Below are 26,929 nucleotides of genomic sequence, written 5' to 3' on the forward strand. Positions count from 1 at the left end.
TATCAGTTATCTCGGCTCTTTGTGTAGTGTCTTTTTCATTTTCGAGAAAAATAAAATCTTCTATCTCAAGATAAACTTAAAAATATTACATGGAAATTAAACGGTTTCGTGTTTTGCACTTCTTCTCTTTTTTTTTCTTTTCATATAAACCTGACCCTGTCTGTTTTTCAATGTGCCTCCAGTAAGTTATTATTCTATCGTTTTTGTGGTCTCTCTAGTGCTCGTCTTCCTATTGGGGACCGTCTCTTGCCTTCTTTACTACCCTATTTGTTGTCTTTCGGCTTATATAATCGTTTCATACTACTCTTCTATTTATTACCTAGTTATGCTTGAATATTAGAAATTATTATGATGAAGTAATAGGTGGCTTAATTGAAGTGGTGTTAGAACTAGTGCATAACGATATTGTTTCTTGTTTCTCAAAAAACCTCTCTGATTTTGTATAAACTTATTTTATGAATTTTCTTATTATTTCGTCATTAATAATATTAAATAAAACAAGTTTCAATTTGACTTTCTTCCTAAATTAAAAAGCTGGCCCTATAGATGCTTACAGACAGCTGGTAAATGGTATTCTAGAAAAAACCTTCAGTTAGTAGCCAGTCGCCGGCGCTCGGTCCACAGCGACATTCGACGCCTAAATGTTTCAATAGAAACCTAAGACTGGTAAACACTGAATCTTTCTTTTGGAATATCAGTTATCTCGGCTCTTTGTGTAGTGTCTTTTTCATTTTCGAGAAAAATAAAATCTTCTGTCCCAAGATAAACTTAAAAATATTACATGGAAATTAAACGGTTTGGTGTTTTGCACTTCTTCTCCTTTAGTTTTCTTTTCATATAGACCTGAACCTGTCTGTTTTTCAATGTGCCTCTAGTAAGTTGTTATTCTATCGTTTTTGTGGTCTCTCTAGTGCTCGTCTTCCTATTGGGGACCGTCTCTTGCCTTCTTTGCTACCCTATTTGTTGTCATTCGGCTTATATAATCGTTTCATACTACTATTCTATTTCTTACCTAGTTATGCTTAAATATTAGAAATTATTATGATGAAGTATTAGGTGGTTTAATTGAAGTGGTGTTAGAACTAGTGCATAACGATATTGTTTCTTGTTTCTCAAAAAACCTCTCTGATTTTGTATAAACTTATTTTAGGCATTTTCTTATTATTTCGTCATTAATAATATTAAATAAAACAAGTTTTAATTTGACCTTCTTCCTAAATTAAAAATCTGGCCCTATAGAGGCTTATAGACAGCTGGTAATTGGTATTCTAGAAAAAACCTTCAGTTAGTAGCCAGTCGCCGGCGCTCGGTCCACAGCGACATTCGACGCCTAAATGTTTCAATAGAAACCTAAGACTGGTAAACACTGAATCTTTCTTTTGAAATATCAGTTATCTCGGCTCTTTGTGTAGTGTCTTTTTCATTTTCGAGAAAAATAAAATCTTCTATCTCAAGATAAACTTAAAAATATTACATGGAAATTAAACGGTTTCGTGTTTTGCACTTCTTCTCTTTTTTTTTCTTTTCATATAAACCTGACCCTGTCTGTTTTTCAATGTGCCTCCAGTAAGTTATTATTCTATCGTTTTTGTGGTCTCTCTAGTGCTCGTCTTCCTATTGGGGACCGTCTCTTGCCTTCTTTACTACCCTATTTGTTGTCTTTCGGCTTATATAATCGTTTCATACTACTCTTCTATTTATTACCTAGTTATGCTTGAATATTAGAAATTATTATGATGAAGTAATAGGTGGCTTAATTGAAGTGGTGTTAGAACTAGTGCATAACGATATTGTTTCTTGTTTCTCAAAAAACCTCTCTGATTTTGTATAAACTTATTTTATGAATTTTCTTATTATTTCGTCATTAATAATATTAAATAAAACAAGTTTCAATTTGACTTTCTTCCTAAATTAAAAAGCTGGCCCTATAGATGCTTACAGACAGCTGGTAAATGGTATTCTAGAAAAAACCTTCAGTTAGTAGCCAGTCGCCGGCGCTCGGTCCACAGCGACATTCGACGCCTAAATGTTTCAATAGAAACCTAAGACTGGTAAACACTGAATCTTTCTTTTGGAATATCAGTTATCTCGGCTCTTTGTGTAGTGTCTTTTTCATTTTCGAGAAAAATAAAATCTTCTGTCCCAAGATAAACTTAAAAATATTACATGGAAATTAAACGGTTTGGTGTTTTGCACTTCTTCTCCTTTAGTTTTCTTTTCATATAGACCTGAACCTGTCTGTTTTTCAATGTGCCTCTAGTAAGTTGTTATTCTATCGTTTTTGTGGTCTCTCTAGTGCTCGTCTTCCTATTGGGGACCGTCTCTTGCCTTCTTTGCTACCCTATTTGTTGTCATTCGGCTTATATAATCGTTTCATACTACTATTCTATTTCTTACCTAGTTATGCTTAAATATTAGAAATTATTATGATGAAGTATTAGGTGGTTTAATTGAAGTGGTGTTAGAACTAGTGCATAACGATATTGTTTCTTGTTTCTCAAAAAACCTCTCTGATTTTGTATAAACTTATTTTAGGCATTTTCTTATTATTTCGTCATTATTAATATTAAATAAAACAAGTTTCAATTTGACCTTCTTCCTAAATTAAAAATCTGGCCCTATAGATGCTTACAGACAGCTGGTAAATGGTATTCTAGAAAAAACCTTCAGTTAGTAGCCAGTCGCCGGCGCTCGGTCCACAGCGACATTCGACGCCTAAATGTTTCAATAGAAACCTAAGACTGGTAAACACTGAATCTTTCTTTTGGAATATCAGTTATCTCGGCTCTTTGTGTAGTGTCTTTTTCATTTTCGAGAAAAATAAAATCTTCTGTCCCAAGATAAACTTAAAAATATTACATGGAAATTAAACGGTTTTGTGTTTTACACTTCTTCTCTTTTTTTTCCTTTCATATAGACCTGACCCTGTCTGTTTTTCAATGGGCCTCCAGTAAGTTGTTATTCTATCGTTTTTGTGGTCTCTCTAGTGCTCGTCTTCCTATTGGGGACCGTCGCTTGCCTTCTTTACTACCCTATTTATTGTCTTTCGGCTTATATAATCGTTTCATACTACTCTTCTATTTATTACCTAGTTATGCTTGAATATTAGAAATTATTATGATGAAGTATAAGGTGGCTTAATTGAAGTGGTGTTAGAACTAGTGCATAACGATATTGTTTCTTGTTTCTCAAAAAACCTCTCTGATTTTGTATAAAGTTATTTTAGGCATTTTCTTATTATTTCGTCATTAACAATATTAAATAAAACAAGTTTCAATTTGACCTTCTTCCTAAATTAAAAACCTGGCCCTATAGATGCTTACAGACAGCTGGTAAATGGTATTCTAGAAAAAACCTTCAGTTAGTAGCCAGTCACTGGCGCTCGGTCCACAGCGACATTCGACGCCTAAATGTTTCAATAGAAACCTAAGACTGGTAAACACTGAATCTTTCTTTTGGAATATCAGTTATCTCGGCTCTTTGTGTAGTGTCTTTTTCAGTTTCGAGAAATATAAAATCTTCTCTCTCAAGATAAACTTAAAAATATTACATGGAAATTAAACTGTTTTGTGTTTTGCACTTCTTCTCTTATTTTTCTTTTCATATAGACTTGACCCTGTCTGTTTTTCAATGTGTCTCCAGTAAGTTGTTATTCTATCGTTTTTGTGGTCTCTCTAGTGCTCGTCTTCCTATTGAGGACCGTCTCTTGCCTTCTTTACTACCCTATCTGTTGTCTTTTGGCTTATATAATCGTTTCATACTACTCTTCTATTTCTTACCTAGGTATGCTTGAATATTAGAAATTATTATGATGAAGTATAAGGTGGCTTAATTAAAGTGGTGTTAGAACTAGTGCATAACGATATTGTTTCTTGTTTCTCAAAAAACCTCTCTGATTTTGTATAAACTTATTTTAGGCATTTTCTTATTATTTCGTCATTAATAATATTAAATAAAACAAGTTTCAATTTGACCTTCTTCCTAAATTAAAAATCTGGCCCTATAGATGCTTACAGACAGCTGGTAAATGGTATTCTAGAAAAAACCTTCAGTTAGTAGCCAGTCGCCGGCGCTCGGTCCACAGCGACATTCGACGCCTAAATGTTTCAATAGAAACCTAAGACTGGTAAACACTGAATCTTTCTTTTGGAATATCAGTTATCTCGGCTCTTTGTGTAGTGTCTTTTTCATTTTCGAGAAAAATAAAATCTTCTATCCCAAGATAAACTTAAAAATATTACATGGAAATTAAACGGTTTGGTGTTTTGCACTTCTTCTCCTTTTTTTTCTTTTCATATAGACCTGAACCTGTCTGTTTTTCAATGTGCCTCTAGTAAGTTGTTATTCTATCGTTTGTGTGGTCTCTCTAGTGCTCGTCTTCCTATTGGGGACCGTCTCTTGCCTTCTTTACTACCCTATTTGTTGTCATTCGGCTTATATAATCGTTTCATACTACTCTTCTATTTCTTACCTAGTTATGCTTAATTATTAGAAATTATTATGATGAAGTATTAGGTGGTTTAATTGAAGTGGTGTTAGAACTAGTGCATAACGATATTGTTTCTTGTTTCTCAAAAAACCTCTCTGATTTTGTATAAACTTATTTTAGGCATTTTCTTATTATTTCGTCATTAATAATATTAAATAAAACAAGTTTTAATTTGACCTTCTTCCTAAATTAAAAATCTGGCCCTATAGAGGCTTATAGACAGCTGGTAATTGGTATTCTAGAAAAAACCTTCAGTTAGTAGCCAGTCGCCGGCGCTCGGTCCACAGCGACATTCGACGCCTAAATGTTTCAATAGAAACCTAAGACTGGTAAACACTGAATCTTTCTTTTGAAATATCAGTTATCTCGGCTCTTTGTGTAGTGTCTTTTTCATTTTCGAGAAAAATAAAATCTTCTATCTCAAGATAAACTTAAAAATATTACATGGAAATTAAACGGTTTCGTGTTTTGCACTTCTTCTCTTTTTTTTTCTTTTCATATAAACCTGACCCTGTCTGTTTTTCAATGTGCCTCCAGTAAGTTATTATTCTATCGTTTTTGTGGTCTCTCTAGTGCTCGTCTTCCTATTGGGGACCGTCTCTTGCCTTCTTTACTACCCTATTTGTTGTCTTTCGGCTTATATAATCGTTTCATACTACTCTTCTATTTATTACCTAGTTATGCTTGAATATTAGAAATTATTATGATGAAGTAATAGGTGGCTTAATTGAAGTGGTGTTAGAACTAGTGCATAACGATATTGTTTCTTGTTTCTCAAAAAACCTCTCTGATTTTGTATAAACTTATTTTATGAATTTTCTTATTATTTCGTCATTAATAATATTAAATAAAACAAGTTTCAATTTGACTTTCTTCCTAAATTAAAAAGCTGGCCCTATAGATGCTTACAGACAGCTGGTAAATGGTATTCTAGAAAAAACCTTCAGTTAGTAGCCAGTCGCCGGCGCTCGGTCCACAGCGACATTCGACGCCTAAATGTTTCAATAGAAACCTAAGACTGGTAAACACTGAATCTTTCTTTTGGAATATCAGTTATCTCGGCTCTTTGTGTAGTGTCTTTTTCATTTTCGAGAAAAATAAAATCTTCTGTCCCAAGATAAACTTAAAAATATTACATGGAAATTAAACGGTTTGGTGTTTTGCACTTCTTCTCCTTTAGTTTTCTTTTCATATAGACCTGAACCTGTCTGTTTTTCAATGTGCCTCTAGTAAGTTGTTATTCTATCGTTTTTGTGGTCTCTCTAGTGCTCGTCTTCCTATTGGGGACCGTCTCTTGCCTTCTTTGCTACCCTATTTGTTGTCATTCGGCTTATATAATCGTTTCATACTACTATTCAATTTCTTACCTAGTTATGCTTAAATATTAGAAATTATTATGATGAAGTATTAGGTGGTTTAATTGAAGTGGTGTTAGAACTAGTGCATAACGATATTGTTTCTTGTTTCTCAAAAAACCTCTCTGATTTTGTATAAACTTATTTTAGGCATTTTCTTATTATTTCGTCATTATTAATATTAAATAAAACAAGTTTCAATTTGACCTTCTTCCTAAATTAAAAATCTGGCCCTATAGATGCTTACAGACAGCTGGTAAATGGTATTCTAGAAAAAACCTTCAGTTAGTAGCCAGTCGCCGGCGCTCGGTCCACAGCGACATTCGACGCCTAAATGTTTCAATAGAAACCTAAGACTGGTAAACACTGAATCTTTCTTTTGGAATATCAGTTATCTCGGCTCTTTGTGTAGTGTCCTTTTTCATTTTCGAAAAAAATAAAATCTTCTATCCCAAGATAAACTTAAAAATATTACATGGAAATTAAACGGTTTTGTGATTTGCACTTCTTCTCTTTTTTTTCTTTTCATATGAACTTGACCCTGTCTGTTTTTCAATGTGTCTCCAGTAAGTTGTTATTCTATCGTTTTTGTGGTCTCTCTAGTGCTCGTCTTCCTATTGAGGACCGTCTCTTGCCTTCTTTACTACCCTATTTTTTGTCATTCGGCTTATATAATCGTTTCATACTACTCTTCTATTTCTTACCTAGTTATGCTTGAATATTAGAAATTATTATGATGAAGTATAAGGTGGCTTAATTAAAGTGGTGTTAGAACTAGTGCATAACGATATTGTTTCTTGTTTCTCAAAAAACCTCTCTGATTTTGTATAAACTTATTTTAGGCATTTTCTTATTATTTCGTCATTAATAATATTAAATAAAACAAGTTTCAATTTGACCTTCTTCCTAAATTAAAAATCTGGCCCTATAGATGCTTACAGACAGCTGGTAAATGGTATTCTAGAAAAAACCTTCAGTTAGTAGCCAGTCGCCGGCGCTCGGTCCACAGCGACATTCGACGCCTAAATGTTTCAATAGAAACCTAAGACTGGTAAACACTGAATCTTTCTTTTGGAATATCAGTTATCTCGGCTCTTTGTGTGGTGCCTTTTTCAGCTTCGAGAAAAATAAAATCTTCTATCTCAAGATAAACTTAAAAATATTACATGGAAATTAAACTGTTTTCTGTTTTGCACTTCTTCTCTTATTTTTCTTTTCATATAGACTTGACCCTGTCTGTTTTCCAATGTGTCTCCAGTAAGTTGTTATTCTATCGTTTTTGTGGTCTCTGTACTGCTCGTCTTCCTATTGGGGACCGTCTATTGCCTTCTTTACTACCCTATCTGTTGTCTTTCGGCTTATATAATCGTTTCATACTACTCTTCTATTTCTTACCTAGTTATGCTTGAATATTAGAAATTATTATGATGAAGTATAAGGCGGCTTAATTGAAGTGGTGTTAGAACTAGTGCATAACGATATTGTTTCTTGTTTCTCAAAAAACCTCTCTGATTTTGTATAAAGTTATTTTAGGCATTTTCTTATTATTTCGTCAATAATAATATTAAATAAAACAAGTTTCAATTTGACCTTCTTCCTAAATTAAAAACCTGGCCCTATAGATGCTTACAGACAGCTGGTAAATGGTATTCTAGAAAAAACCTTCAGTTAGTAGCCAGTCGCTGGCGCTCGGTCCACAGCGACATTCGACGCCTAAATGTTTCAATAGAAACCTAAGACTGGTAAACACTGAATCTTTCTTTTGAAATATCAGTTATCTCGGCTCTTTGTGTAGTGTCTTTTTCATTTTCGAGAAAAATAAAATCTTCTATCTCAAGATAAACTTAAAATAATATTACATGGAAATTAAACGGTTTTGTGTTTTGCACTTCTCTCTTTTTTTTTTGTCTTTTCATATAGACATGACCCTGTCTGTTTTTCAATGTGCCTCCAGTAAGTTGTTATTCTATCGTTTTTGTGGTCTCTCCACAGCTCGTCTTCCTATTGGGGACCGTCTCTTGCCTTCTTTACTACCCTATTTGTTGTCTTTCGGCTTATATAATCGTTTCATACTACTCTTCTATTTATTACCTAGTTATGCTTGAATATTAGAAATTATTATGATGAAGTATTAGGTGGTTTAATCAAAGTGGTGTTAGAACAAGTGCATAACGATATTGTTTCTTGTTTCTCAAAAAACCTCTCTGATTTTGTATAAACTTATTTTAGGCATTTTCTTATTATTTCGTCATTAATAATATTAAATAAAACAAGTTTCAATTTGACCTTCTTCCTAAATTAAAAATCTGGCCCTATAGATGCTTACAGACAGCTGGTAAATGGTATTCTAGAAAAAACCTTCAGTTAGTAGCCAGTCGCCGGCGCTCGGTCCACAGCGACATTCGACGCCTAAATGTTTCAATAGAAACCTAAGACTGGTAAACACTGAATCTTTCTTTTGGAATATCAGTTATCTCGGCTCTTGGTGTAGTGTCTTTTTCATTTTCGAGAAAAATAAAATCTTCTATCCCAAGATAAACTTAAAAATATTACATGGAAATTAAACGGTTTTGTGTTTTACACTTCTTCTCTTTTTTTTCCTTTCATATAGACCTGACCCTGTCTGTTTTTCAATGGGCCTCCAGTAAGTTGTTATTCTATCGTTTTTGTGGTCTCTCTAGTGCTCGTCTTCCTATTGGGGACCGTCTCTTGCCTTCTTTACTACCCTATTTATTGTCTTTCGGCTTATATAATCGTTTCATACTACTCTTCTATTTATTACCTAGTTATGCTTGAATATTAGAAATTATTATGATGAAGTATAAGGTGGCTTAATTGAAGTGGTGTTAGAACTAGTGCATAACGATATTGTTTCTTGTTTCTCAAAAAACCTCTCTGATTTTGTATAAAGTTATTTTAGGCATTTTCTTATTATTTCGTCATTAATAATATTAAATAAAACAAGTTTCAATTTGACCTTCTTCCTAAATTAAAAACCTGGCCCTATAGATGCTTACAGACAGCTGGTAAATGGTATTCTAGAAAAAACCTTCAGTTAGTAGCCAGTCACTGGCGCTCGGTCCACAGCGACATTCGACGCCTAAATGTTTCAATAGAAACCTAAGACTGGTAAACACTGAATCTTTCTTTTGGAATATCAGTTATCTCGGCTCTTTGTGTAGTGTCTTTTTCAGTTTCGAGAAATATAAAATCTTCTCTCTCAAGATAAACTTAAAAATATTACATGGAAATTAAACTGTTTTGTGTTTTGCACTTCTTCTCTTATTTTTCTTTTCATATAGACTTGACCCTGTCTGTTTTTCAATGTGTCTCCAGTAAGTTGTTATTCTATCGTTTTTGTGGTCTCTCTAGTGCTCGTCTTCCTATTGAGGACCGTCTCTTGCCTTCTTTACTACCCTATCTGTTGTCTTTTGGCTTATATAATCGTTTCATACTACTCTTCTATTTCTTACCTAGGTATGCTTGAATATTAGAAATTATTATGATGAAGTATAAGGTGGCTTAATTAAAGTGGTGTTAGAACTAGTGCATAACGATATTGTTTCTTGTTTCTCAAAAAACCTCTCTGATTTTGTATAAACTTATTTTAGGCATTTTCTTATTATTTCGTCATTAATAATATTAAATAAAACAAGTTTCAATTTGACCTTCTTCCTAAATTAAAAATCTGGCCCTATAGATGCTTACAGACAGCTGGTAAATGGTATTCTAGAAAAAACCTTCAGTTAGTAGCCAGTCGCCGGCGCTCGGTCCACAGCGACATTCGACGCCTAAATGTTTCAATAGAAACCTAAGACTGGTAAACACTGAATCTTTCTTTTGGAATATCAGTTATCTCGGCTCTTTGTGTAGTGTCTTTTTCATTTTCGAGAAAAATAAAATCTTCTATCCCAAGATAAACTTAAAAATATTACATGGAAATTAAACGGTTTGGTGTTTTGCACTTCTTCTCCTTTTTTTTCTTTTCATATAGACCTGAACCTGTCTGTTTTTCAATGTGCCTCTAGTAAGTTGTTATTCTATCGTTTGTGTCGTCTCTCTAGTGCTCGTCTTCCTATTGGGGACCGTCTCTTGCCTTCTTTACTACCCTATTTGTTGTCATTCGGCTTATATAATCGTTTCATACTACTCTTCTATTTCTTACCTAGTTATGCTTAATTATTAGAAATTATTATGATGAAGTATTAGGTGGTTTAATTGAAGTGGTGTTAGAACTAGTGCATAACGATATTGTTTCTTGTTTCTCAAAAAACCTCTCTGATTTTGTATAAACTTATTTTAGGCATTTTCTTATTATTTCGTCATTAATAATATTAAATAAAACAAGTTTTAATTTGACCTTCTTCCTAAATTAAAAATCTGGCCCTATAGAGGCTTATAGACAGCTGGTAATTGGTATTCTAGAAAAAACCTTCAGTTAGTAGCCAGTCGCCGGCGCTCGGTCCACAGCGACATTCGACGCCTAAATGTTTCAATAGAAACCTAAGACTGGTAAACACTGAATCTTTCTTTTGAAATATCAGTTATCTCGGCTCTTTGTGTAGTGTCTTTTTCATTTTCGAGAAAAATAAAATCTTCTATCTCAAGATAAACTTAAAAATATTACATGGAAATTAAACGGTTTCGTGTTTTGCACTTCTTCTCTTTTTTTTTCTTTTCATATAAACCTGACCCTGTCTGTTTTTCAATGTGCCTCCAGTAAGTTATTATTCTATCGTTTTTGTGGTCTCTCTAGTGCTCGTCTTCCTATTGGGGACCGTCTCTTGCCTTCTTTACTACCCTATTTGTTGTCTTTCGGCTTATATAATCGTTTCATACTACTCTTCTATTTATTACCTAGTTATGCTTGAATATTAGAAATTATTATGATGAAGTAATAGGTGGCTTAATTGAAGTGGTGTTAGAACTAGTGCATAACGATATTGTTTCTTGTTTCTCAAAAAACCTCTCTGATTTTGTATAAACTTATTTTAGGCATTTTCTTATTATTTCGTCATTAATAATATTAAATAAAACAAGTTTCAATTTGACCTTCTTCCTAAATTAAAAATCTGGCCCTATAGATGCTTACAGACAGCTGGTAAATGGTATTCTAGAAAAAACCTTCAGTTAGTAGCCAGTCGCCGGCGCTCGGTCCACAGCGACATTCGACGCCTAAATGTTTCAATAGAAACCTAAGACTGGTAAACACTGAATCTTTCTTTTGGAATATCAGTTATCTCGGCTCTTTGTGTAGTGTCTTTTTCATTTTCGAGAAAAATAAAATCTTCTATCCCAAGATAAACTTAAAAATATTACATGGAAATTAAACGGTTTGGTGTTTTGCACTTCTTCTCCTTTTTTTTCTTTTCATATAGACCTGAACCTGTCTGTTTTTCAATGTGCCTCTAGTAAGTTGTTATTCTATCGTTTGTGTGGTCTCTCTAGTGCTCGTCTTCCTATTGGGGACCGTCTCTTGCCTTCTTTACTACCCTATTTGTTGTCATTCGGCTTATATAATCGTTTCATACTACTCTTCTATTTCTTACCTAGTTATGCTTAATTATTAGAAATTATTATGATGAAGTATTAGGTGGTTTAATTGAAGTGGTGTTAGAACTAGTGCATAACGATATTGTTTCTTGTTTCTCAAAAAACCTCTCTGATTTTGTATAAACTTATTTTATGAATTTTCTTATTATTTCGTCATTAATAATATTAAATAAAACAAGTTTCAATTTGACTTTCTTCCTAAATTAAAAAGCTGGCCCTATAGATGCTTACAGACAGCTGGTAAATGGTATTCTAGAAAAAACCTTCAGTTAGTAGCCAGTCGCCGGCGCTCGGTCCACAGCGACATTCGACGCCTAAATGTTTCAATAGAAACCTAAGACTGGTAAACACTGAATCTTTCTTTTGGAATATCAGTTATCTCGGCTCTTTGTGTAGTGTCTTTTTCATTTTCGAGAAAAATAAAATCTTCTGTCCCAAGATAAACTTAAAAATATTACATGGAAATTAAACGGTTTGGTGTTTTGCACTTCTTCTCCTTTAGTTTTCTTTTCATATAGACCCGAACCTGTCTGTTTTTCAATGTGCCTCTAGTAAGTTGTTATTCTATCGTTTTTGTGGTCTCTCTAGTGCTCGTCTTCCTATTGGGGACCGTCTCTTGCCTTCTTTGCTACCCTATTTGTTGTCATTCGGCTTATATAATCGTTTCATACTACTATTCTATTTCTTACCTAGTTATACTTAAATATTAGAAATTATTATGATGAAGTATTAGGTGGTTTAATTGAAGTGGTGTTAGAACTAGTGCATAACGATATTGTTTCTTGTTTCTCAAAAAACCTCTCTGATTTTGTATAAACTTATTTTAGGCATTTTCTTATTATTTCGTCATTATTAATATTAAATAAAACAAGTTTCAATTTGACCTTCTTCCTAAATTAAAAATCTGGCCCTATAGATGCTTACAGACAGCTGGTAAATGGTATTCTAGAAAAAACCTTCAGTTAGTAGCCAGTCGCCGGCGCTCGGTCCACAGCGACATTCGACGCCTAAATGTTTCAATAGAAACCTAAGACTGGTAAACACTGAATCTTTCTTTTGGAATATCAGTTATCTCGGCTCTTTGTGTAGTGTCTTTTTCATTTTCGAAAAAAATAAAATCTTCTATCCCAAGATAAACTTAAAAATATTACATGGAAATTAAACGGTTTTGTGATTTGCACTTCTTCTCTTTTTTTTCTTTTCATATGAACTTGACCCTGTCTGTTTTTCAATGTGTCTCCAGTAAGTTGTTATTCTATCGTTTTTGTGGTCTCTCTAGTGCTCGTCTTCCTATTGAGGACCGTCTCTTGCCTTCTTTACTACCCTATTTTTTGTCATTCGGCTTATATAATCGTTTCATACTACTCTTCTATTTCTTACCTAGTTATGCTTGAATATTAGAAATTATTATGATGAAGTATAAGGTGGCTTAATTAAAGTGGTGTTAGAACTAGTGCATAACGATATTGTTTCTTGTTTCTCAAAAAACCTCTCTGATTTTGTATAAACTTATTTTAGGCATTTTCTTATTATTTCGTCATTAATAATATTAAATAAAACAAGTTTCAATTTGACCTTCTTCCTAAATTAAAAATCTGGCCCTATAGATGCTTACAGACAGCTGGTAAATGGTATTCTAGAAAAAACCTTCAGTTAGTAGCCAGTCGCCGGCGCTCGGTCCACAGCGACATTCGACGCCTAAATGTTTCAATAGAAACCTAAGACTGGTAAACACTGAATCTTTCTTTTGGAATATCAGTTATCTCGGCTCTTTGTGTGGTGCCTTTTTCAGCTTCGAGAAAAATAAAATCTTCTATCTCAAGATAAACTTAAAAATATTACATGGAAATTAAACTGTTTTGTGTTTTGCACTTCTTCTCTTATTTTTTTTTTCATATAGACTTGACCCTGTCTGTTTTCCAATGTGTCTCCAGTAAGTTGTTATTCTATCGTTTTTGTGGTCTCTGTACTGCTCGTCTTCCTATTGGGGACCGTCTATTGCCTTCTTTACTACCCTATCTGTTGTCTTTCGGCTTATATAATCGTTTCATACTACTCTTCTATTTCTTACCTAGTTATGCTTAAATATTAGAAATTATTATGATGAAGTATAAGGCGGCTTAATTGAAGTGGTGTTAGAACTAGTGCATAACGATATTGTTTCTTGTTTCTCAAAAAACCTCTCTGATTTTGTATAAAGTTATTTTAGGCATTTTCTTATTATTTCGTCAATAATAATATTAAATAAAACAAGTTTCAATTTGACCTTCTTCCTAAATTAAAAACCTGGCCCTATAGATGCTTACAGACAGCTGGTAAATGGTATTCTAGAAAAAACCTTCAGTTAGTAGCCAGTCGCTGGCGCTCGGTCCACAGCGACATTCGACGCCTAAATGTTTCAATAGAAACCTAAGACTGGTAAACACTGAATCTTTCTTTTGGAATATCAGTTATCTCGGCTCTTTGTGTAGTGTCTTTTTCATTTTCGAGAAAAATAAAATCTTCTATCCCAAGATATACTTAAAAATATTACATGGAAATTAAACTGTTTTGTGTTTTGCACTTCTTCTCTTATTTTTCTTTTCATATAGACTTGACCCTGTCTGTTTTTCAATGTGTCTCCAGTAAGTTGTTATTCTATCGTTTTTGTGGTCTCTGTACTGCTCGTCTTCCTATTGAGGACCGTCTCTTGCCTTCTTTACTACCCTATTTGTTGTCATTCGGCTTATATAATCGTTTCATACTACTCTTCTATTTCTTACCTAGTTATGCTTAAATATTAGAAATTATTATGATGAAGTATAAGGTGGCTTAATTAAAGTGGTGTTAGAACTAGTGCATAACGATATTGTTTCTTGTTTCTCAAAAAACCTCTCTGATTTTGTATAAACTTATTTTAGGCATTTTCTTATTATTTCGTCATTAATAATATTAAATAAAACAAGTTTCAATTTGACCTTCTTCCTAAATTAAAAACCTGGCCCTATAGATGCTTACAGACAGCTGGTAAATGGTATTCTAGAAAAAACCTTCAGTTAGTAGCCAGTCGCTGGCGCTCGGTCCACAGCGACATTCGACGCCTAAATGTTTCAATAGAAACCTAAGACTGGTAAACACTGAATCTTTCTTTTGGAATATCAGTTATCTCGGCTCTTTGTGTAGTGTCTTTTTCAGTTTCGAGAAAAATAAAATCTTCTCTCTCAAGATAAACTTAAAAATATTACATGGAAATTAAACTGTTTTGTGTTTTGCACTTCTTCTCTTATTTTTCTTTTCATATAGACTTGACCCTGTCTGTTTTTCAATGTGTCTCCAGTAAGTTGTTATTCTATCGTTTTTGTGGTCTCTCTAGTGCTCGTCTTCCTATTGAGGACCGTCTCTTGCCTTCTTTACTACCCTATTTGTTGTCATTCGGCTTATATAATCGTTTCATACTACTCTTCTATTTCTTACCTAGTTATGCCTGAATATTAGAAATTATTATGATGAAGTATAAGGTGGCTTAATTAAAGTGGTGTTAGAACTAGTGCATAACGATATTGTTTCTTGTTTCTCAAAAAACCTCTCTGATTTTGTATAAACTTATTTTAGGCATTTTCTTATTATTTCGTCATTAATAATATTAAATAAAACAAGTTTCAATTTGACCTTCTTCCTAAATTAAAAATCTGGCCCTATAGATGCTTACAGACAGCTGGTAAATGGTATTCTAGAAAAAACCTTCAGTTAGTAGCCAGTCGCCGGCGCTCGGTCCACAGCGACATTCGACGCCTAAATGTTTCAATAGAAACCTAAGACTGGTAAACACTGAATCTTTCTTTTGGAATATCAGTTATCTCGGCTCTTTGTGTAGTGTCTTTTTCATTTTCGAGAAAAATAAAATCTTCTATCCCAAGATAAACTTAAAAATATTACATGGAAATTAAACGGTTTGGTGTTTTGCACTTCTTCTCCTTTTTTTTCTTTTCATATAGACCTGAACCTGTCTGTTTTTCAATGTGCCTCTAGTAAGTTGTTATTCTATCGTTTTTGTGGTCTCTCTAGTGCTCGTCTTCCTATTGGGGACCGTCTCTTGCCTTCTTTACTACCCTATTTTTTGTCATTCGGCTTATATAATTGTTTCATACTACTCTTCTATTTCTTACCTAGTTATGCTTAAATATTAGAAATTATTATGATGAAGTATTAGGTGGTTTAATTAAAGTGGTGTTAGAACTAGTGCATAACGATATTGTTTCTTGTTTCTCAAAAAACCTCTCTGATTTTGTATAAACTTATTTTAGGCATTTTCTTATTATTTCGTCATTAATATTATTAAATAAAACAAGTTTCAATTTGACCTTCTTCCTAAATTAAAAACCTGGCCCTATAGATGCTTACAGACAGCTGGTAAATGGTATTCTAGAAAAAACCTTCAGTTAGTAGCCAGTCGCTGGCGCTCGGTCCACAGCGACATTCGACGCCTAAATGTTTCAATAGAAACCTAAGACTGGTAAACACTGAATCTTTCTTTTGGAATATCAGTTATCTCGGCTCTTTGTGTAGTGTCTTTTTCAGTTTCGAGAAAAATAAAATCTTCTCTCTCAAGATAAACTTAAAAATATTACATGGAAATTAAACTGTTTTGTGTTTTGCACTTCTTCTCTTATTTTTCTTTTCATATAGACTTGACCCTGTCTGTTTTTCAATGTGTCTCCAGTAAGTTGTTATTCTATCGTTTTTGTGGTCTCTCTAGTGCTCGTCTTCCTATTGAGGACCGTCTCTTGCCTTCTTTACTACCCTATTTGTTGTCATTCGGCTTATATAATCGTTTCATACTACTCTTCTATTTCTTACCTAGTTATGCTTGAATATTAGAAATTATTATGATGAAGTAATAGGTGGCTTAATTGAAGTGGTGTTAGAACTAGTGCATAACGATATTGTTTCTTGTTTCTCAAAAAACCTCTCTGATTTTGTATAAACTTATTTTAGGAATTTTCTTATTATTTCGTCATTAATAATATTAAATAAAACAAGTTTCAATTTGACTTTCTTCCTAAATTAAAAATCTGGCCCTATAGATGCTTACAGACAGCTGGTAAATGGTATTCTAGAAAAAACCTTCAGTTAGTAGCCAGTCGCCGGCGCTCGGTCCACAGCGACATTCGACGCCTAAATGTTTCAATAGAAACCTAAGACTGGTAAACACTGAATCTTTCTTTTGGAATATCAGTTATCTCGGCTCTTTGTGTAGTGTCTTTTTCATTTTTGAGAAAAATAAAATCTTCTATCCCAAGATAAACTTAAAAACATTACATGGAAATTAAACGGTTTGGTGTTTTGCACTTCTTCTCCTTTTTTTTTCTTTTCATATAGACCTGAACCTGTCTGTTTTTCAATGTGCCTCTAGTAAGTTGTTATTCTATCGTTTTTGTGGTCTCTCTAGTGCTCGTCTTCCTATCGGGGACCGTCTCTTGCCTTCTTTACTACCCTATTTGTTGTCATTCGGCTTATATAATCGTTTCATACTACTATTCTATTTCTTACCTAGTTATGCTTAAATATTAGAAATTATTATGATGAAGTATTAGGTGGTTTAATTGAAGTGGTGTTAGAACTAGTGCATAACGATATTGTTTCTTGTTTCTCAAAAAACCTCTCTGATTTTGTATAAACTTATTTTAGGCATTTTCTTATTATTTCGTCATTAATAATATTAAATAAAACAAGTTTCAATTTGACCTTCTTCCTAAATTAAAAATCTGGGCCTATAGATGCTTACAGACAGCTGGTAAATGGTATTCTAGAAAAAACCTTCAGTTAGTAGCCAGTCGCCGGCGCTCGGTCCACAGCGACATTCGACGCCTAAATGTTTCAATAGAAACCTAAGACTGGTAAACACTGAATCTTTCTTTTGGAATATCAGTTATCTCGGCTCTTTGTGTAGTGTCTTTTTCATTTTCGAAAAAAATAAAATCTTCTATCCCAAGATAAACTTAAAAATATTACATGGAAATTAAACGGTTTTGTGATTTGCACTTCTTCTCTTTTTTTTTCTTTTCATATGAACTTGACCCTGTCTGTTTTTCAATGTGTCTCCAGTAAATTGTTATTCTATCGTTTTTGTGGTCTCTCTAGTGCTCGTCTTCCTATTGAGGACCGTCTCTTGCCTTCTTTACTACCCTATTTGTTGTCATTCGGCTTATATAATCGTTTCATACTACTCTTCTATTTCTTACCTAGTTATGCTTGAATATTAGAAATTATTATAATGAAGTATAAGGTGGCTTAATTAAAGTGGTGTTAGAACTAGTGCATAACGATATTGTTTCTTGTTTCTCAAAAAACCTCTCTGATTTTGTATAAACTTATTTTAGGCATTTTCTTATTATTTCGTCATTAATAATATTAAATAAAACAAGTTTCAATTTGACCTTCTTCCTAAATTAAAAATCTGGCCCTATAGATGCTTACAGACAGCTGGTAAATGGTATTCTAGAAAAAACCTTCAGTTAGTAGCCAGTCGCCGGCGCTCGGTCCACAGCGACATTCGACGCCTAAATGTTTCAATAGAAACCTAAGACTGGTAAACACTGAATCTTTCTTTTGGAATATCAGTTATCTCGGCTCTTTGTGTGGTGCCTTTTTCAGCTTCGAGAAAAATAAAATCTTCTATCTCAAGATAAACTTAAAAATATTACATGGAAATTAAACTGTTTTGTGTTTTGCACTTCTTCTCTTATTTTTCTTTTCATATAGACTTGACCCTGTCTATTTTTCAATGTGTCTCCAGTAAGTTGATATTCTATCGTTTTTTTGGTCTCTCTAGTGCTCGTCTTCCTATTGGGGACCGTCTCTCGCCTTCTTTACTACCCTATCTGTTGTCTTTCGGCTTATATAATCGTTTCATACTACTCTTCTATTTCTTACCTAGTTATGCTTGAATATTAGAAATTATTATGATGAAGTATAAGGCGGCTTAATTGAAGTGGTGTTAGAACTAGTGCATAACGATATTGTTTCTTGTTTCTCAAAAAACCTCTCTGATTTTGTATAAAGTTATTTTAGGCATTTTCTTATTATTTCGTCATTAATAATATTAAATAAAACAAGTTTCAATTTGACCTTCTTCCTAAATTAAAAACCTGGCCCTATAGATGCTTACAGACAGCTGGTAAATGGTATTCTAGAAAAAACCTTCAGTTAGTAGACGGTCGCTGGCGCTCGGTCCACAGCGACATTCGACGCCTAAATGTTTCAATAGAAACCTAAGACTGGTAAACACTGAATCTTTCTTTTGGAATATCAGTTATCTCGGCTCTTTGTGTAGTGTCTTTTTCATTTTCGAGAAAAATAAAATCTTCTATCCCAAGATATACTTAAAATTATTACATGGAAATTAAACTGTTTTGTGTTTTGCACTTCTTCTCTTATTTTTCTTTTCATATAGACTTGACCCTGTCTCTTTTCCAATGTGTCTCCAGTATGTTGTTATTCTATCGTTTTTGTGGTCTCTGTAGTGCTCGTCTTCCTATTGGGGACCGTCTCTTGCCTTCTTTACTACCCTATCTGTTGTCTTTCGGCTTATATAATCGTTTCATACTACTCTTCTATTTCTTACCTAGTTATGCTTGAATATTAGAAATTATTATGATGAAGTATAAGGTGGCTTAATTGAAGTGGTGTTAGAACTAGTGCATAACGATATTGTTTCTTGTTTCTCAAAAAACCTCTCTGATTTTGTATAAAGTTATTTTAGGCATTTTCTTATTATTTCGTCATTAATAATATTAAATAAAACAAGTTTCAATTTGACCTTCTTCCTAAATTAAAAACCTGGCCCTATAGATGCTTACAGACAGCTGGTAAATGGTATTCTAGAAAAAACCTTCAGTTAGTAGCCAGTCGCTGGCGCTCGGTCCACAGCGACATTCGACGCCTAAATGTTTCAATAGAAACCTAAGACTGGTAAACACTGAATCTTTCTTTTGGAATATCAGTTATCTCGGCTCTTTGTGTAGTGTCTTTTTCAGTTTCGAGAAAAATAAAATCTTCTCTCAAGATAAACTTAAAAATATTACATGGAAATTAAACTGTTTTGTGTTTTGCACTTCTTCTCTTATTTTTCTTTCCATAGAGACTTGACCCTGTCTGTTTTTCAATGTGTCTCCAGTAAGTTGTTATTCTATCGTTTTTGTGGTCTCTCTAGTGCTCGTCTTCCTATTGGGGACCGTCTCTTGCCTTCTTTACTACCCTATCTGTTGTCTTTCGGCTTATATAATCATTTCATACTACTCTTCTATTTCTTACCTAGTTATGCTTGAATATTACAAATTATTATGATGAAGTAGTAGGTGGCTTAATTGAAGTGGTGTTAGAACTAGTGCATAACGATATTGTTTCTTGTTTCTCAAAAAACCTCTCTGATTTTGTATAAACTTATTTTAGGCATTTTCTTATTATTTCGTCATTAATAATATTAAATAAAACAAGTTTCAATTTGACCTTCTTCCTAAATTAAAAACCTGGCCCTATAGATGCTTACATACAGCTGGTAAATGGTATTCTATAAAAAACCTTCAGTTAGTAGCCAGTCGCTGGCGCTCGGTCCACAGCGACATTCGACGCCTAAATGTTTTAATAGAAACCTAAGATTGGTAAACACTGAATCTTTCTTTTGGAATATCAGTTATCTCGGCTCTTTGTAAAGGGTCTTTTTCATTTACGAGAAAAATAAAATCTTCTATCCTAAGATAAACTTAAAAATATTACATGGAAATTAAACGGTTTTGTGTTTTGCACTTCTTCTCTTATTTTTCTTTTCATATAGACTTGACCCTGTCTGTTTTCCAATGTGTCTCCAGTATGTTGTTATTCTATCGTTTTTGTGGTCTCTGTAGTGCTCGTCTTCCTATTGGGGACCGTCTCTTGCCTTCTTTACTACCCTATCTGTTGTCTTTCGGCTTATATAATCGTTTCATACTACTCTTCTATTTCTTACCTAGTTATGCTTAAATATTAGAAATTATTATGATGAAGTTAGGTGGTTTAATCAAAGTGGTGTTAGAACAAGTGCATAACGATATTGTTTCTTGTTTCTCAAAAAACCTCTCTTATTTTGTATAAACTTATTTTAGGCATTTTCTTATTATTTCGTCATTAATAATATTAAATAAAACAAGTTTCAATTTGACCTTCTTCCTAAATTAAAAATCTGGCCCTATAGATGCTTACAGACAGCTGGTAAATGGTATTCTAGAAAAAACCTTCAGTTAGTAGCCAGTCGCCGGCGCTCGGTCCACAGCGACATTCGACGCCTAAATGTTTCAATAGAAACCTAAGACTGGTAAACACTGAATCTTTCTTTTGAAATATCAGTTATCTCGGCTCTTTGTGTAGTGTCTTTTTCATTTTCGAGAAAAATAAAATCTTCTATCCCAAGATAAACTTAAAAATATTACATGGAAATTAAACGGTTTTGTGTTTTACACTTCTTCTCTTTTTTTTTGCTTTCATATAGACCTGACCCTGTCTGTTTTTTAATGGACCTCCAGTAAGTTGTTATTCTATCGTTTTTGTGGTCTCTCTAGTGCTTGTCTTCCTATTGGGGACCGTCTCTTGCCTTCTTTACTACCCTATTTGTTGTCTTTCGGCTTATATAATCGTCTCATACTACTCTTCTATTTATTACCTAGTTATGCTTAAATATTAGAAATTATTATGATGAAGTTAGGTGGTTTAATCAAAGTGGTGTTAGAACAAGTGCATAACGATATTGTTTCTTGTTTCTCAAAAAACCTCTCTGATTTTGTATAAACTTATTTTAGGCATTTTCTTATTATTTCGTCATTAATAATATTAAATAAAACAAGTTTCAATTTGACCTTTTTCCTAAATTAAAAATCTGACCCTATAGATGCTTACAGACAGCTAGTAAATGGTATTCTAGAAAAAACCTTCAGTTAGTAGCCAGTCGCCGGCGCTCGGTCCACAGCGACATTCGACGGCTAAATATTTCAATAGAAACCTAAGACTGGTAAACACTGAATCTTTCTTTTGGAATATCAGTTATCTCGGCACTTTGTGTAGTGTCTTTTTCATTTTCGAGAAAAATAAAATCTTCTATCCCAAGATAAACTTAAAAATATTACATGGAAATTAAACGGTTTTGTGTTTTGCACTTCTTCTCTTTTTTTTTTCCTTTCATATAGACCTGACCCTGTCTGTTTTTCAATGAGCCTCCAGTAAGTTGTTATTCTATCGTTTTTGTGGTCTCTCTAGTGCTCGTCTTCCTATTGGGAACCGTCTCTTGCCTTCTTTACTACCCTATTTGTTGTCATTCGGCTTATATAATCGTTTCATACTACTCTTCTATTCTTACCTAGTTATGCTTGAATATTACAAATTATTATGACGAAGTATTAGGTGGCTTAATTGAAGTGGTGTTAGAACTAGTGCATAACGATATTGTTTCTTGTTTCTCAAAAAACCTCTCTGATTTTGTATAAAGTTATTTTAGGCATTTTCTTATTATTTCGTCATTAATAATATTAAATAAAACAAGTTTCAATTTGACCTTCTTCCTAAATTAAAAACCTGGCCCTATAGATGCTTACAGACAGCTGGTAAATGGTATTCTAGAAAAAACCTTCAGTTAGTAGCCAGTCGCTGGCACTCGGTCCACAGCGACATTCGAAGCCTAAATGTTTCAATAGAAACATAAGACTGGTAAACACTGAATCTTTCTTTTGGAATATCAGTTATCTCGGCTCTTTGTGTAGTGTCTTTTTTATTTTCGAGAAAAATAAAATCTTCTATCCCAAGATATCCTTAAAAATATTACATGGAAATTAAACTGTTTTGTGTTTTGCACTTCTTCTCTTATTTTTCTTTTCACATAGACTTGACCCTGTCTGTTTTTCAATGTGTCTCCAGTAAGTTGTTATTTTATCGTTTTTGTGGTCTCTCTAGTGCTCGTCTTCCTATTGGGGACCGTCTCTTGCCTTCTTTACTACCCTATCTGTTGTCTTTCGGCTTATATAATCGTTTCATACTACTCTTCTATTTCTTACCTAGTTATGCTTGAATATTACAAATTATTATGATGACGTATTAGGTGGCTTAATTGAAGTGGTGTTAGAACTAGTGCATAACGATATTGTTTCTTGTTTCTCAAAAAACCTCTCTGATTTTGTATAAACTTATTTTAGGCATTTTCTTATTATTTCGTCATTAATAATATTAAATAAAACAAGTTTTAATTTGACCTTCTTCCTAAATTAAAAATCTGGCCCTATAGATGCTTACAGACAGCTGGTAAATGGTATTCTAGAAAAAACCTTCAGTTAGTACCCAGTCGCCGGCGCTCGGTCCACAGCGACATTCGACGCCTAAATGTTTCAATAGAAACCTAAGACTGGTAAACACTGAATCTTTCTTTTGGAATATCAGTTATCTCGGCTCTTTGTGTAGTGTCTTTTTCAGTTTCGAGAAAAACAAAATCTTCTATCTCAAGATAAACATAAAAATATTACATGGAAATTAAACGGTTTTGTGTTTTGCCATTCTTCTCCTTTTTTTTTCTTTTCATATAGACCTGAACCTGTCTGTTTTTCAATGTGCCTCTAGTAAGTTGTTATTCTGTCGTTTTTGTGGTCTCTCCAGTGCTCGTCTTCCTATTGGGGACCGTCTCTTGCCTTCTTTACTACCCTATTTGTTGTCATTCGGCTTATATAATCGTTTCATACTACTCTTCTATTTTTTACCTAGCTATGCTTAAATATTAGAAATTATTATGATGAAGTATTAGGTGGTTTAATTGAAGTGGTGTTAGAACTAGTGCATAACGATATTGTTTCTTGTTTCTCAAAAAACCTCTCTGATTTTGTATAAACTTATTTTAGGCATTTTCTTATTATTTCGTCATTAATAATATTAAATAAAACAAGTTTCAATTTGACCTTCTTCCTAAATTAAAAATCTGGCCCTATAGATGCTTACAGACAGCTGGTAAATGGTATTCTAGAAAAAACCTTCAGTTAGTAGCCAGTCGCCGGCGCTCGGTCCACAGCGACATTTGACGCCTAAATGTTTCAATAGAAACCTAAGACTGGTAAACACTGAATCTTTCTTTTGGAATATCAGTTATCTCGTCTCTTTGTGTAGTGTCTTTTTCATTTTCGAGAAAAATAAAATCTTCTATCCCAAGATAAACTTAAAAATATTACATGAAAATTAAACGGTTTTGTGTTTTGCACTTCTTCTCTTTTTTTTCTTTTCATATGAACTTGACCCTGTCTGTTTTTCAATGTGTCTCCAGTAAGTTGTTATTCTATCGTTTTTGTGGTCTCTCTGGTGCTCGTCTTCCTATTGAGGACCGTCTCTTGCCTTCTTTACTACCCTATTTGTTGTCATTCGGCTTATATAATCGTTTCATACTACTCTTCTATTTCTTACCTAGTTATGCTTGAATATTAGAAATTATTATGATGAAGTATAAGGTGGCTTAATTAAAGTGGTGTTAGAACTAGTGCATAACGATATTGTTTCTTGTTTCTCAGAAATCCTCTCTGATTTTGTATAAACTTATTTTAGGCATTTTCTTATTATTTCGTCATTAATAATATTAAATAAAACAAGTTTCAATTTGACCTTCTTCCTAAATTAAAAATCTGGCCCTATAGATGTATACAGACAGCTGGTAAATGGTATTCTAGAAAAAACCTTCAGTTAGTAGCCAGTCGCCGGCGCTCGGTCCACAGCGACATTCGACGCCTAAATGTTTCAATAGAAACCTAAGACTGGTAAACACTGAATCTTTCTTTTGGAATATCAGTTATCTCGGCTCTTTGTGTAGTGTCTTTTTCAGTTTCGAGAAAAATAAAATCTTCTATCTCAAGATAAACATAAAAATATTACATGGAAATTAAACGGTTTTGTGTTTTGCACTTCTTCTCCTTTTTTTTTCTTTTCATATAGACCTGAACCTGTCTGTTTTTTAATGTGCCTCTAGTAAGTTGTTATTCTATCGTTTTTGTGGTCTCTCTAGTGCTCGTCTTCCTATTGGGGACCGTCTCTTGCCTTCTTTACTACCCTATTTGTTGTCATTCGGCTTATATAATCGTTTCATACTACTCTTCTATTTCTTACCTAGTTATGCTTTAATATTAGAAATTATTATGATGAAGTATTAGGTGGTTTAATTGAAGTGGTGTTAGAACTAGTGCATAACGATATTGTTTCTTGTTTCTCAAAAAACCTCTCTGATTTTGTATAAACTTATTTTAGGCATTTTCTTATTATTTCGTCATTAATAATATTAAATAAAACAAGTTTCAATTTGACCTTCTTCCTAAATTAAAAATCCGGCCCTATAGATGCTTACAGACAGCTGGTAAATGGTATTCTAGAAAAAACCTTCAGTTAGTAGCCAGTCGCCGGCGCTCGGTCCACAGCGACATTCGACGCCTAAATGTTTCAATAGAAACCTAAGACTGGTAAACACTGAATCTTTCTTTTGGAATATCAGTTATCTCGGCTCATTGTGTAGTGTCTTTTTCAGTTTCGAGAAAAATAAAATCTTCTATTTCAAGATAAACTTAAAAAAATATTACATGGAAATTAAACGGTTTTGTGTTTTGCACTTCTTCTCTTTTTTTTCTTTTCATATGAACTTGACCCTGTCTGTTTTTCAATGTGTCTCCAGTAAGTTGTTATTCTATCGTTTTTGTGGTCTCTCTAGTGCTCGTCTTCCTATTGAGTACCGTCTCTTGCCTTCTTTACTACCCTATTTGTTGTCATTCGGCTTATATAATCGTTTCATACTACTCTTCTATTTCTTACCTAGTTATGCTTGAATATTAGAAATTATTATGATGAAGTATAAGGTGGCTTAATTAAAGTGGTGTTAGAACTAGTGCATAACGATATTGTTTCTTGTTTCTCAAAAAACCTCTCTGATTTTATATAAACTTATTTTAGGCATTTTCTTATTATTTCGTCATTAATAATATTAAATAAAACAAGTTTCAATTAGACCTTCTTCCTAAATTAAAAACCTGGCCCTATAGATGCTTACAGACAGCTGGTAAATGGTATTCTAGAAAAAACCTTCAGTTAGTAGCCAGTCGCCGGCGCTCGGTCCACAGCGACATTCGACGCCTAAATGTTTCAATAGAAACCTAAGACTGGTAAACACTGAATCTTTCTTTTGGAATATCAGTTATCTCGGCTCTTTGTGTAGTGTCTTTTTCATTTTCGAGAAAAATAAAATCTTCTATCCCAAGATAAACTTAAAAATATTACATGAAAATTAAACGGTTTTGTGTTTTGCACTTCTTCTCTTTTTTTTCTTTTCATATGAACTTGACCCTGTCTGTTTTTCAATGTGTCTCCAGTAAGTTGTTATTCTATCGTTTTTGTGGTCTCTCTGGTGCTCGTCTTCCTATTGAGGACCGTCTCTTGCCTTCTTTACTACCCTATTTGTTGTCATTCGGCTTATATAATCGTTTCATACTACTCTTCTATTTCTTACCTAGTTATGCTTGAATATTAGAAATTATTATGATGAAGTATAAGGTGGCTTAATTAAAGTGGTGTTAGAACTAGTGCATAACGATATTGTTTCTTGTTTCTCAGAAATCCTCTCTGATTTTGTATAAACTTATTTTAGGCATTTTCTTATTATTTCGTCATTAATAATATTAAATAAAACAGGTTTCAATTTGACCTTCTTCCTAAATTAAAAATCTGGCCCTATAGATGTATACAGACAGCTGGTAAATGGTATTCTAGAAAAAACCTTCAGTTAGTAGCCAGTCGCCGGCGCTCGGTCCACAGCGACATTCGACGCCTAAATGTTTCAATAGAAACCTAAGACTGGTAAACACTGAATCTTTCTTTTGGAATATCAGTTATCTCGGCTCTTTGTGTAGTGTCTTTTTCAGTTTCGAGAAAAATAAAATCTTCTATCTCAAGATAAACATAAAAATATTACATGGAAATTAAACGGTTTTGTGTTTTGCACTTCTTCTCCTTTTTTTTTCTTTTCATATAGACCTGAACCTGTCTGTTTTTTAATGTGCCTCTACTAAGTTGTTATTCTATCGTTTTTGTGGTCTCTCTAGTGCTCGTCTTCCTATTGGGGACCGTCTCTTGCCTTCTTTACTACCCTATTTGTTGTCATTCGGCTTATATAATCGTTTCATACTACTCTTCTATTTCTTACCTAGTTATGCTTTAATATTAGAAATTATTATGATGAAGTATTAGGTGGTTTAATTGAAGTGGTGTTAGAACTAGTGCATAACGATATTGTTTCTTGTTTCTCAAAAAACCTCTCTGATTTTGTATAAACTTATTTTAGGCATTTTCTTATTATTTCGTCATTAATAATATTAAATAAAACAAGTTTCAATTTGACCTTCTTCCTAAATTAAAAATCCGGCCCTATAGATGCTTACAGACAGCTGGTAAATGGTATTCTAGAAAAAACCTTCAGTTAGTAGCCAGTCGCCGGCGCTCGGTCCACAGCGACATTCGACGCCTAAAT

Source organism: Diabrotica undecimpunctata, chromosome 11 (assembly GCF_040954645.1).
Source record: "Diabrotica undecimpunctata isolate CICGRU chromosome 11, icDiaUnde3, whole genome shotgun sequence".
NCBI lineage: Eukaryota > Metazoa > Arthropoda > Insecta > Coleoptera > Chrysomelidae > Diabrotica > Diabrotica undecimpunctata.